Here is a 15,319-nt window from a genome sequence, read left to right as displayed (position 1 = left end):
CAGTATATATATTTATATATAATCAGTTATATATTAATATAATACAGTAATATATATATAAATATATATAAATATATATACAGTATATAGTATTTATATAATATATATAATATATAATATATATATCCAGGTATATATATATATATATATATACAGTATATATATATATATATATATATATATATATTATATTATATATATATATATATATATATATATATATATATATATATATACTGTATATATATATATACTTACGCAATATATAAAATGTTGATGGAGGTTTTTGGATGTTTTAAGAGTGCTTTATAAGCAGAATACTCCCATTGGCTTCATTTTTAGCTGTCATTTGCTATTGTTTACTTATGCGTTAGAATCAATTCAAAAATTAAAAACCTATGTGTTCTTGTCTTACATAAGCTTTGTGATTGATAGGCAAAATTCCACAAAGAAGTGCAGTTCCGCTTTTGTCTTTATCTGAGTTGGATATGGGTTGTCTTTAACTTGTCATTGCTAGGCTAATGCTAACTTTGGAAAGTTTAGTGTTGATTAGTGCTATCTCATAAGTTTGTTGTACACATTTCACATGAAAACACCCAATAACGAGTTAATTCATGTCATTAATATTTATTTTACAGTGATTGTGGAATAGCTTGGAGAGTTTAATAATGTGAGGCATTGGAGATTTTGGACATTTTTGTACAGAATCCTACCATATTCACATGTAGGGATGGGAATGGAAAGCCGATTCAGAACTGTTCCAGGTGTATCAATTCCTTGGAATCGCTTGCAATTTTGTCAAGCGATTCTTATATTGATTCTTTCGGGTGGGTATGACGTCATTACGCAACGTGCGTACTGCGTAGTGACGTCAGATCTCAAGATAGCGATGCCGGGTCGAAACAAACACTGACATTTTACAAGAAACGATTGCAATAGTACTACTTGTAATAATCATCAGGCTGCTATTTCATCAAGAGGAGGACGTGCGGACAATATGCTGAAACATTTGAACACACAGCATGCAATAATTATAAATGAAAGTCGGTTTTTGAACCGCTCCGATCTCATCCCAGCAGCAGTAACGCCAGCACGTCAACTGAAATAAAACATGTATTACCTCACCGCCTATCATGTTAGCGCTATTATTTGTAAAATTTAAATTAATTCCTTCTTATTTAGATGAGCATGATGAGAAACAGATTCTGACTAGCTCCTGAGGCGGCAGCTACCGCTCCAGTTTACGTCTGCTGCTAAACGAATGTAACCGAAGCAGCGACTAAGTTTGTGGTCTATTTGCTACACTGACACTCCTATTTTAGGTGGGTGAATGTTTGATTGTAGTCAGAGAAAAGTTGCAGGTTTTCCTCCCACCAGATTTTCTCTCAGTCATTATATCATACAGGTGAAAGAGGTAAAAAAAAAAATTGCGTACAAGTCCATTCATGTCAGCAATTAACTTCAAATGTGAAACTAATATGTGAATTTAACTCATTACATGTTAAGTAAGATATGTCAAGCCTTTATTATCATTTTGACGATCTCGGCGTACACTTTTTGAAACACTACATTTTCATAAACTGTAAGCCACAATCATCACAATTATAACCACTAAAAGTTTGGCATATCTCACTTTGCATGCATAAGTCAATATCACATTTTTGTGTAATTTGCACATGATTTATTTTTGTTAAATTCTGCAAGAAGAATATTTATGGAGATAGAGGGAGTAGAATTGGAAATGTGAGGAACTCGCATGGCTGCAGTTTTTGTGACCCCCTAAGATGCAGGAACCAGGAGACGATGAGAAGGTACGATGATTTTTGATATCATCAAACAGAAAAAGAAGCAGTCTTGCACGTAAACGTGACAAGCATAAATACAACATGTTGATTGGCAGCAGGTGTGGACCCGCTGCCAATCAACGGCAGGTGAGGAAAAAACAGTGCTCCACGGAACAAACAGGAAATGGAACAAAATAAGAGCACTGATGGGAAGTAAATACAAAAACAAGGAAACAAAACAGAAATGAAGTGACATATTGTCACAGTAAAGTGTTCAATAAGTGGAAAAACAAGTTGTCTCTATTTTGAAGCTATTATCATCTGCTTTATGACACCAAAAGACTTACAAAGTTTGAGAGTTAATAGATATGATCAAAGTAGTATCAATTTCTTGGAGATTCCGGAGCCATTTTGAGAGATATGAGCAAGCCAATCACATGATCCGTGCGTAGAGTTAGGAACCGAAGATGCTAATCATGCAGAAAGATGATCCAGAACCTTAATTTTTTTAAGACTGTAACACAAAGAGCGATACGTTTTAGAAGCTGAGTGCTAAACGGCAGGGGCTGACTTAACCTAAGGGGGCCCCCCTCCAAACCCTCAACAACCCTCCTCACTCCAACCTAAACACCGATCCCAACACCCTACCACCTCCTATGCGAGTGTAAGAGAAGAACTGCCCGTGTTTTAGTACGACAGTAGTAAAATGGTCTCCCACACGGGCGATGTGGGTTTGAGCCTTCTTTGGAACAGTAGGAAAAAAAACAATGCAGAGAGAGAGAGAGAGAGAGAGACAGAGAGAAGAGAGAGAGAGAGGAGAAGAGAGATGAGCGAGAAGAGAGGAGAGAGAGGAAGGAGAGAGAGAGAGAGAGAAGAGAGAGACGAGAGAGAGAGAGAGAGGAGAGAGAGAGAAGAGGAGAGATGAGAGAGAGGAGAACACAATCGGGTAGACGAAGCTGAGCTGTCAAAAATCGGGGGCACCTGATGGGGTGCCCGTACATTAATGTGGCCTTGCTAAAACAAATGTAGCTTTATTGAGACACTATAGCATCAGCAGCATTGCAAGGTGCTGAACATACAAACTAACCGTAATAATTCATAATAAAACAAACACTCACTGTACAATTTCCACTCTTTGCTGGTATGTCCGACTGGCAACGGGACGCTCACATAATTCCCTTTTAATAAAGAATCAATCACAATACTCACAAAAGGTTAAAACATTTTTATTTTAGTTGTCTTTTTGCCATCTCAGGGGATGTCAAAGTCGACCAGCCTTTCGGTCCATGGCCATATGTCTACTACCAGGGGGAGAGATGCATGAATTATAATCTAGAATTTCCTTCTAGCAAGTTTGAGACGGAGCAAAAGCAGTAGTCGGCTCAGGGTGTCAACAACTGCATTGCTAACAATGCACCGCTAAAATAGGTCGTCTGCGTTAGCGCTTATAACACTAATATCACTCATATTTGGTTAATAATCAGGTCATGACATGTAAATGGAATATTGTTGGCAGTTTCTGGATATTTTTTATGGACACAATAGAGAACTCACAATCTGTTGACTCAATTGTTAGCTATTTACTTACAATTTCAAATGCATAAAAAAAAGCCAAGCAAATCCTTGTCCCGAATATACAGAACTGACTTGCCAACTTCTCTTACCCCGCTTTGTTTTGACATGCCAGAGGCGGTTCACCTTGGAGACCTGCTGGGGATATACTGTAGATAAGGTCCTTGTCACATAAGCAGTATTAATAAGCAGCAACACTATTTGAGATAAAATATATGTTATACTTAATAATAATAACACAGATGTGTTTTAAATGTATATGCATACATTTTTTTAGCCTTTTGAAAGAAAATATATGCATCATCTTTTATGCAACTAACATAATGTCATGCTGATAACGCCTCTAGCCACCGCCACAATTATTAAAGATTAAAGATTAAAGTACCAATGATTGTCACACACACACTAGATGTGGTGAAATTTGTCCTCTGCATTTGACCCATCCCCTTGGGGAGCAGTGGGCAGCAGCGGCGCCGCGCCCGGGAATCATTTTGGTGATTTAACCCCCAACTCCAACCCTTTGATGCTGAGTGCCAAGCAGGGAGGTTATGGGTCCCATTTTTATAGTCTTTGGTATGACTCGGCTGGGATTTGAACTCCAACATAATGGCAATCTGAGGGAAACCCTGCTTGTTTTTAATACATAAAGACAGTAAAAGCCTTTTAAAGAAAACATGTAATTCAGAGGTCATTTTGTTACATAAAGCAGCCCTATTATGAAAAGACTACTTTTCTTACCTTTTGGGACCCATTTTGTTGTATTAGGGGTCCCAATAAGTCCCGGAACTTTGAAATCCAACCATGGAGGCATGGCGGAGATATTTATAAAACAATCTTGCCATCTACTCCGTTTGGAATTTGAGACTTGTTGCAGGGCAGACTGTAAACTGACCTGTTTACAGTTTTGACAGTTAATAGTATGTTAACTTTGATCATTTAATATCCTGCATATATTATCGTTCTTGTCTTGAGACTTTCTTCTTCTCATAACATGTTGCTTTTGCAAGAAATGTTGCAAGAAAAAGCTAAAGAAAAAGCAAAGCATGTCAGTTTGGGCAGTTCTTTTGGGCTTGCTGGACTGAGGTCCGTAAAATGTTCGTTTTTGTTCACCAAAAGTACATTTTTTCCACATTAAGTCCAAAAAGTGACAAAATGAGTCAAGGCAGATCAACTAATAGAACTTTATCTCATACTTGAATGTTTAATTTTTCTTCTTTTCTGTCACTTTCTCCTCCTTCTTTTGTGTATTTATCTTTCTTTCTTTCTTTCTTTCTTTCACTTTGTTGGCGTTATCACGTTTCCTGTCATCTCCTCATCCTTTCTTCCTCCCTTCTGTTTATTTCACTGCGTCTCCCCCTCTGCTGTCTGTTTATGTCTCCTTCTCCCATGTCAGTCTTTTTTTTTCCTCCTCATGTGTCCCTCGCCGGCCGCCATAAATCGCTCTCTTGTTGGCTGTTGAAGTGTGAGGAATGGTACATCTGACACCTTCTCGCAGCTGCCGTCAACTTCTAGCGCGTTTACCACCCGCCTCTGGAACCTGCAGGCAAAATATACAGAACACGGCTCGGCTTCTCAATATTTGAACTGCGTTGATGTGCGCCTCCTTTGTCTGATGGTTGGAATTCGGTGCCCACGAAACGCTGTTGGGTAGTGACGCACGTCCTGACTTGACGGCAGAGATGTTGTCCAGACCGTATACACCTGCATTCTTTTTTCCGGCCAGTAGGAGTAGACTTTAAAAAAAAGCCCATCCATCCATTTTTAAATGACTCCCAAAACGGTACTTATAAAAAATGGAAATATATTTTTATTTTTTCCAACAGCATCCATCCATCAATCCATTTTCTATACAGCTTATCATCACGAGGGTCCCGGGTTAGCTGGAGCGTATCCCAGCTGACTTGTGGCGAGAGGCAGGGTACGCCCTCGACTGGTCTCAGGGCACATATAGACAAATAACTGTTCATATTCATACATATGAACAATTTTAGAGTGTTCAATTAACCTAATGTAAATTAGTGTGGCCTGCAAGTTGAAAAAAATACTTTTTCATAAGATGTGAAACAGGCCTCAGCGTTGGTTTTGTTGAAATCCAGCTGTAACCACATTTAACTGCATATGTCGAGTGAAATTATTTCATCTAAACTTTTTTATTTCTATGCCGATCTAAAGTTTTAATTTCCCATCTTGTAATGTTATGCATCTGTGAAGCACTTTCAATTGCCTCATGTATGAATTATTCTCTATTAATCTACTTGCCTTGCCTAATTTAAATATGTATTACTGCACTACTATATTACTACTGTACTACTATAATATATTACTATATTACTACTTTTTGCTATTTGTGATATTACAATCCAAAGTAACGCACTGATGCCTATACTTATTTACCTACCCAGTTTTGCTATAAATCCCTAATCGAGGTGTGCCAAACGTACGGCCCGTGGGCCGGATTAGGCCCGCGAACAGGTTTTATCCGGCTCGCGGGATGAGTTTGCAAAGTATAAAAATTAACCTGAAATTTTTGAATGAAAGAAACGGGTGTTCTAAATGTGTCCACTGGATGTTGCAAAAGCAATTCTTTGTATCTTTGTAGATGATGCTACATATGTACAAAATAAACCACATGATGTTAGCACATCAGTTGAGGAAAATTATCAAACTACACAAATAACATAATCTTATTTGATTTTGATATAATTTTTTTATCTTGATAGATTGAAAATTAACAACATTCTCACATAATTTATTCAGAAAATATAAATAATGACAAATAAAGTATATATGCTATTAACCGCAACAGGTAATTGTAAAAAACAAAAACAAAACAACACCATTATGATTGGACAATTTCAGAATGTGCTTGTTTTATTTTCAAACAGAGAAAACAATCTGAAGTTGTCTTTATTTTTAAGTTATGGTGCCGTGATTTTACCAGTCTGGCCCAGTTGGGAGTAGTTTTTTCTCCATGTGGCCCTAAAATGAGTTTGATACCCCTGCCCTAATCAATTAGTTTCCGACACGGTTCCACGGAATCAAGATGGTGGCTGCTAATTGCCCTGTGGTTGTTGTGATCATAAATGCTATGACAAACATGGAGTCATTTGTCACCTGTAACGTGGAAACATTCTCCACTGGAACCCCGAGAAGCATGTGCATGAGGAGGGACAAGTGTAGAGGCTAATTTAGTAATCATATTCATCATTTTAAATTCTTCAAAGTGTAAATATTATTTGTGTGGTGGAGTTGTCGTGCTCCTCGGGAGTGAGACGCTAGTGTTGTTGTACAAAGACGCATTGCCCTGTGTCAGCACTTCTTCACAGCTCCCTGCCAAATATTCCCTCGCCATTCCCCACCGCTTGGACGACCTATGCCCTAAAACACACACACATATGTCACAGAATGTCATCCGCCCTATCATGTGACCAATCTAGTGTTTGTGTGTGTGTGCGTGTATATATATATATATATATGTATATATATATATATATATATATATATATATATATATATATATATATATATATATATATATATATATATACATATATATATATATATATATATATATATATATATATATATATATATATATATATATATATATATATATATATATATATATATATATATATATATATATATATATATATATATATATATATATATATATTATGGCTGTGAATCTTTGGGTGTCCCACAACTCGATTCAATATCGATTCCTGGGGTCACGATTCGATTCAAAATCGATTTTTTTTTTTCAATTCAACACGATTCTCGATTTAAAAACGATTTTTTTTTCCCGATTCAAAACGATTCTCTATTCATTCAATACATAGGATTTCAGCAGGATCTACCCCAGTCTGCTGACATGCAAGCAGAGTAGTAGATTTTTGTGAAAAGCTTTTATAATTGTAAAGGACAATGTTTTATCAACTGATTGCAATAATGTAAATTTGTTTTAACTATTAAATGAACCAAAAATATTACTTATTTTATCTTTGTGAAAATATTGGACACAGTGTGTTGTCAAGCTTATGAGATGCGATGCAAGTGTAAGCCACTGTGACACTATTGTTTATTTTTATTTTTTTTAAATAAATATCTAATGATAATGTCAATGAGGGATTTTTAATCACTGCTATGTTGAAATTGTAACTAATATTGATACTGTTGTTGATAATATTCATTTTTGTTTCACTACTTTTGGTTTGTTCTGTGTCGTGTTTGTGTCTCCTCTCAATTGCTCTGTTTATTGCTGTTCTGAGTGTTGCTGGGTCGGGTTTGGTTTTGGAATTGGATTGCATTGTTATGGTATTGCTGTGTATTGTTTTGTTGGATTGATTAATTAAAAAAAATAAAATACAAAGTTTTAAAAATATATTAAAAAATTGATTTTTTAAAAATGAGAATCGATTCTGAATCGCACAATGTGAGAATCGCGATTCGAATTCAAATCGATTTTTTCCCACACCCCTAATATATATGTATATGTATATATATATATATATATATATATATATATATATGTATATATATGTATATATATGTATATGTATATATACATGTGTGTGTGTATATATATATATGTATATATATATATATTGAGAGACAGAGATCCATCCATTTTCTACCGCTTGTCCCTCTCGAGGTCGCCACCTTATATATATATATATATATTTATATATATATATATATATATATATATATATATATATATATATATATATATATATATATATATATATATATATATATATATATACAGTCATGGTCGAAAGTTTACATACACTTTAAAGTACATCATGTCATGACTGTCTTGAGTTGACGTCACACGGACAAAGAGTAGACCTTCTGGAGGAAAGTTCTGTCAGATGAAACAAAAATTTAGCTGTTTGGCCAAAATACCCAGCAATATGTTTGGAGGAGAACAGGTGAGGCCTTTAATCCCAGGAACACCAAACCTACCGTCAAGCATGGTGGTGGTAGTATTATGCTCTGGGCCTGTTTTAATGCCAATGGAACTGGTGCTTTACAGAGAGTAAATGGGACAATGAAAAAGGAGGATTACCTCCAAATTCTTCAGGACAACCTAAAATCATCAGCCCAGAGGTTGGGTATTGGGCGCAGTTGGGTGTTCCAACAGGACAATGACCCCAAACACACGTCAAAAGTGGTAAAGGAATGGCTAAATCAGGCTAGAATTAAGGTTTTAGAATGGCCTTCCCAAAGTCCTGACTTAAACGTGTGGACAATGCTGAAGAAACAAGTTTATGTCAGAAAACCAACACATTTAGCTGAACAGCACCAATTTTGTCAGGAGGAGTGGTCAAAAATTCAAGCAAAAGCTTGTGGGTGGCTACCAAAAGCGCCTTATTGCAGTGAAACTTGCCAAGGGACATGTAAGCAAATATTAACATTGCTGTATGTATACTTTTGACCCAGCAGATTTGGTCACATTTTCAGTAGACCCATAATAAATTCATAAAAGAACCAAACTTCATGAATGTTTTTTGTGACCAACAAGTATGTGCTCCAATCACTCTATCACAAAGAATAACAGATGTAGAAATTATTGGAAACTCAAGACAGCCATGACATTATGTTCTTTACAAGTGTATGTAAAATTTGACCATGACTGTATATACATAGATATATATAAACAGCTATATGAATATATATATATAGATATATAACTGAGGGTACTGTAGCTATTGATACTTTTTCTTGAAATGTAGAGTTTATATACTACTCAGTAGCCTTGTGGTTAGAGTGTCTGCCCTGAGATCGGTAGGTTGTGAGTTCAAACCCCGGCCGAGTCATACCAAAGACTATAAAAATGGGACCCTTTACCTCCCTGCTTGGCACTCAGCATCAAGGGTTGGAATTGGGGGTTAAATCACCAAAAATGATTCTTGGGTGCGGCCACCACTGCTGCCCACTGCTCCCCTCACCTCCCAGGGGGTGAACAAGGGCATGGGTCAAATGCAGAGGACAAATTTCACCACACCTAGTGTGTGTGTGACAATAATTGGTACTTTAACTTTTAACTTAACTTTAATAAGACATTTGTTTATGGCTTTAAAAGTCACTAAAGCAGACAAGGAGGAGCACATCATTATCATCACCTTGACTCTGTCTCACCCAATCCTTCTTTTGTCCTCCCTACTTTTAGTCTTTCACCCCACCTCCTCATCATCATCATCGTCATCATCATCATCATCTTTCCTCTCACCCTCTTTCTTCCCCCTCGCACCGATTCACAGAATAGTGATCATGTCCGTCGTTTCATCAGCTCTTTGCGCCGCTAACAGCTATTGAGATTGATGGGCTGCTTGGCTATAAATGACTACGACATGTTAGCACTACACGCACACACACACACACACACACACACACACACACACACACACACACACACACACACACACATACATGCGCGTATGTGGGTGATGCAGTCGTGATAAGCATGTGTTTTGGTAACAGAAAAAAGTTACATGTTCAAACAAATCCATTCAGTCTTCTTTTTGAATTTCAAATTCTGCCTCCTGCTGGTGTGCAGTTCTTTAAGTCTTGTAGACGCCAGCGTATTATGGTGGTAAGCAGTTCAAATCGTTGACCCATATGCATCATTGTCTCTTCTCCACCATCAACATTGGAATGAAACTGATTTTTTCAGTCAGAGAAAGTTGGCTTCTCTTGCTAATTTTTTTTCTGCGTGGAAATTTGCAGGTTAATCATCAAAGACTCGCCACTCGCACTCACTTCCTGTCTCGCCGCTCGAGCCGCTTCAGCTTCTATCTGGTGAATGGAGTGCGGTTTCCTCCGTATCCGTCATATCTGCCATCTAAAAATAGTCAACGCACTCGAGTCGGACGGTCCCAGGAATGTTCCGGCCGTGGACCTCGTTCAAGTTTAGACTGCAGACTGTGTTGGTTTCTGGAAAGTTTTGTTTGCCTGCTTGCTGAGACAATAAACTATAAGAAGATGCAAGGTTGATTGCCTGGCTTTATGGATGTTGGCAAATGTCTACTGCAGAGGATGCCGGTTCTCAAGAGGATATACTTTGGAGACATAAATTGTGTGACATGTTTAGTTTGCGAGAGTACAGTATTTTGTCTTTGTTTCATAGATTAGAGTTCATCTGACGGAGGTAGAGGGGGGTCCATGCTTTGACGACAAAGTTTCAACAGCTGTAGGCTTGGATTCTTGCAACTATCATCAAATAGCCGCCAGGCCGTTAAAGGGTCACACAGTTGAAACTGAGCTGGGCCTTGCGATGTTCTCAGCACACCCACCATGCCGCTGACAAGATGCCCACCAACACCCCCTAAGAAGAACACAGGTGCACTTCCTAGCTCTTCTGAAGAGTTCTGCTCTTTTTCAAAAAGACCTTGAACAATAATAAGTAATTAATAAGTATGAATGTAATACTGAACCACATTTTTTGCACAACCCACTTTTAGACTTGTCGCCAAAAGTTTGTACCGGTTTTTCGTATATTGTTGTGGTTGTCGTACAGCCAAGTACTACGCCTAACAAACTAGTCCATGTACAAGCAATCAAGTGAAGGATCCCTGGCGTTGGTGACTCAGTCTGAGCTTCGACTGCAAAATAACCCACCATGGGGTCACAGAAAGTTGTACATCTCAGCACTTTGATAAGGAATTTGTTGAACTCACAATAAGGACTTGTAGCAAAGTACAACCGTGGTGTCCGCATGGCTCTCCCTTCCCCTCCTCTCTCTCCAGGCATCGCTGTCTTTGCCAACAAACGTCTTCAATAAAAGTAAAAGTTATGTTACATGTTTATTTATCCAATTCATTGGTCATTGAAGTACAGAGGTACCTACCTCAACTTTTAAGTACCTTAATTTAGGATTAATTTGAGAAACAAGTTGTCCCTCAGCTTTTTGTAATGCTTTCAGTTACGAGCATACACTACCTTTAGTTACAAGCTTTTTCACTGACGGTTGAATTAATATTTGTAACAGGGTTGTGCTGTTTGAAAAAAAGAAAGAGTGACTACATTCTTACGAGTTGTTATTCCTGCTTCTTCTACACAAGAAACAAACATTAGTTTTGATTAAACAGTTGACGTGCGCGTTTGAGCGTCGCCCAAAGATTAACACAATCCTTATTTGTAACAGGGTTATGCTCTTTCAGTAAAAAAAAAAAGAGTGACTATATTCTTACGAGTTGTTATTCCGGCTTCTTGTACACAAGAAACAAACATTAGTTTTGATGAAAATGTCTGACGTGCGTGTTTGAGCGCCGCCCAAAGATCGACACAATCCTTATTTGTAACTTGGTTGTGCTGTTTGAGTAAAAAAAAAAAAAGAGTGACTATATTCTTACAAGTTGTTATTCCATTTATTAATATTATTCAGCAATAAAGAGATGGATAACTTTTATTTAAAACTAAAGACAGTTTTTGAAATGTAAATGCTACTCAAAGACAACACCTTTGAAGAGCAAACACTGAGATCCAGAAAGACATCCATTGTGACTTGTGCAATGGCTTCTTCTACACAAGAAACAAACATTAGTTTTGAATAAACAGTTGACATGCGCATTTGAGCGCCGCTCAAAGATCGACACAATCCTTATTTGTAACAGGGTTGTGCTGTTTGAGTAAAAAAAAGAGTTACTATATTCTTACGAGTTGTTATTCCGGCTTCTTCTACACAAGAAACAAACATTAGTTTTGATTAAACAGTTGACGTGCGCATTTGAGCGCCGCTCAAAGATCGACACAATCCTTATTTGTAACAGGGTTGTGCTGTTTGAGTAAAAAAAAGAGTTACTATATTCTTACGAGTTGTTATTCCGGCTTCTTCTACACAAGAAACAAACATTAGTTTTGATTAAACAGTTGACGTGCGCTTTTGAGTGCCGCCCAAAGATCGACACAATCCTTATTTGTAACAGGGTTGGGCTGTTTGAGTAAAAAAAAGAGTTATTATATTCTTACGAGTTGTTATTCCGGCTTCTTCTACACAAGAAACAAACATTAGTTTTGATTAAACAGTTGACGTGCGCGTTTGAGCGCCGCTCAAAGATCGACACAATCCTTATTTGTAACAGGGTTGTGCTGTTTGAGTAAAAAAAGAGTTACTATATTCTTACGAGTTGTTATTCCGGCTTCTTCTACACAAGAAACAAACATTAGTTTTGATTAAACAGTTGACGTGCGCGTTTGAGCGCCGCTCAAAGATCGACACAATCCTTATTTGTAACAGGGTTGTGCTGTTTGAGTAAAAAAAGAGTTACTATATTCTTACGAGTTGTTATTCCGGCTTCTTCTACACAAGAAACAAACATTAGTTTTGATTAAACAGTTGACATGTGCGTTTGAGCGCCACCCAAAGATCGACACAATCCTTATTTGTAACAGGGTTGTGCTGTTTTAGTAAAAAAAAAGACTTACTATATTCTTACGAGTTGTTATTCTTGCTTCTTCTACACAAGAAACAAACATTACTTTTGATTAAACAGTTAACATGTGCGTTTGAGCGCCACCCAAAGATCGACACAATCCTTATTTGTAACAGGGTTGTGCTGTTTTAGTAAAAAAAAGACTTACTATATTCTTACGAGTTGTTATTCTTGCTTCTTCTACACAAGAAACAAACATTAGTTTTGATTAAACAGTTAACATGCACTTTTGAGCGTCGCTCAAAGATCGACACAATCCTTATTTGTAACAGGGTTGTGCTGTTTTAGTAAAAAAAAGAGTTACTATATTCTTACGAGTTGTTATTCTGGCTTCTTCTACACAAGAAACAAACATTAGTTTTGATTTAACAGTTGACGTGCGTGTTTGAGCGCCGCTCAAAGCTCGACACAATCCTTATTTGTAACAGGGTTGTGCTGTTTGAGTAAAAAAAAGAGTTACTCTATTCTTACGAGTTGTTATTCCGGCTTCTTCTACACAAGAAACAAACATTAGTTTTGATTAAACAGTTGACGTGCGCGTTTGAGCGACGCTCAAAGATCGACACAATCCTTATTTGTAACAGGGTTGTGCTGTTTGAGTAAAAAAAAGAGTTACTATATTCTTACGAGTTGTTATTCTGGCTTCGTCTACACAAGAAACAAACATTAGTTTTGATTAAACAGTTGACGTGCGCTTTTGAGCGCCGCTCAAAGATCGACACAATCTTTATTTGTAACAGGGTTGTGCTGTTTGAGTAAAAAAGAAAGTTACTATATTCTTACGAGTTGTTATTCCGGCTTCTTCTACACAAGAAACAAACATTAGTTTTGATTAAACAGTTGACATGCGCGTTTGAGCGACGCTCAAAGATCGACACAATCCTTATTTGTAACAGGGTTGTGCTGTTTGAGTAAAAAAAAGAGTTACTATATTCTTACGAGTTGTTATTCCCGCTTCTTCTACACAAGAAACCAACATTAGTTTTGATTAAACAGTTGACGTGCGCAGTTGAGCGCCGCCCAAAGATCGACACAATCCTTATTTGTAACAGGGTTGTGCTGTTTGAGTAAAAAAAAGAGTTACTATATTCTTACGAGTTGTTATTCCGGCTTCTTCTACACAAGAAACATATTAGTTTTGATTAAACAGTTGACGTGCGCTTTTGAGCGCCGCCCAAAGATCGACACAATACTTATTTGTAACAGGGTTGTGCTGTTTGAGTAAAAAAAAGAGTTACTATATTCTTACGAGTTGTTATTCCGGCTTCTTCTACACAAGAAACAAACATTAGTTTTTATTGAACAGTTGGCGTGCGCTTTTGAGCGCCGCCCAAAGATCGACACAATCCTTATTTGTAACAGGGTTGTGCTGTTTGAGTAAAAAAAGAGTTACCATATTCTTATGAGTTGTTATTCTGGCTTCTTCTACACAAGAAACAAACATTAGTTTTGATTAAACAGTTGACGTGCGCGTTTGAGCGCCGCCCAAAGATCGACACAATCCTTGTTTGTAACAGGGTTGTACTGTTTGAGTAAAAAAAAGAGTTTTTATATTCTTACAAGTTGTTATTCCGGCTTCTTTTACACAAGAAACAAACATTAGTTTTGATTAAACAGTTGACGTGCGCGTTTGAGCGCCGCTCAAAGATCGACACAATCCTTATTTGTAACAGGGTTGTACTGTTTGAGTAAAAAAAAGAGTTTTTATATTCTTGCGAGTTGTTATTCCCGCTTCTTTTACACAAGAAACAAACATTAGTTTTGATTAAACAGTTGACGTGCGCGTTTGAGCGCCGCTCAAAGATCGACACAATCCTTATTTGTAACAGGGTTGTACTGTTTGAGTAAAAAAAAGAGTTTTTATATTCTTACGAGTTGTTATTCCCGCTTCTTTTACACAAGAAACAAACATTAGTTTTGATTAAACAGTTGACGTGTGCGTTTGAGCGGCGCCCAAAGATCGACACAATCCTGCCCTCCAACCGCTGGAACGATAAAAGTTACAGTAGTGCTAAGCAGGAGAAACGGACGACTAAATCAGAGAAACAAACCATTAAAAATATGTCCTACCAGTCATAGCGTTATTCCGCATCACACAAGCTGCAGTCAGTCTGTGCCATGCAACTACAAACAAGAAACACGCAATCAGCTCCATGAAAACAAGTCGCTTATGATAAGCAGATAATAAGCGTACTGGGCAACACTGGATGTAGAAGCAGCCCGGAAGAGACACAGCATTTGTCTACTCTCCAAGGTAAATGCTGAACAGTATTATTACATTATTACATAAAACTACTGTTGTTGTATATAGTATTTGCTACTTTAATGTTTTTAAAACAATGTTTCTAGTCCAACAGTTAGTTTTCTTTTTTTTCAAAGCCATGTTATGTGTGGTGTTTTGAGAGGAGCAACCACGGATGAAATACATTTTAAGTCATTTCATTGGCTGGGTCTGCTTTTGAGTTACCAGCTCATTAGTGGAATGCAATGACTCGTAAGTTGAGATACCACAGTATTTGACAT

This window comes from Entelurus aequoreus, linkage group LG25, assembly GCF_033978785.1.
Source record: "Entelurus aequoreus isolate RoL-2023_Sb linkage group LG25, RoL_Eaeq_v1.1, whole genome shotgun sequence".
Taxonomy (NCBI): domain Eukaryota; kingdom Metazoa; phylum Chordata; class Actinopteri; order Syngnathiformes; family Syngnathidae; genus Entelurus; species Entelurus aequoreus.
The sequence above is the reverse complement of the archived record's forward strand: the minus strand, read 5'-3'. Positions refer to the sequence as shown.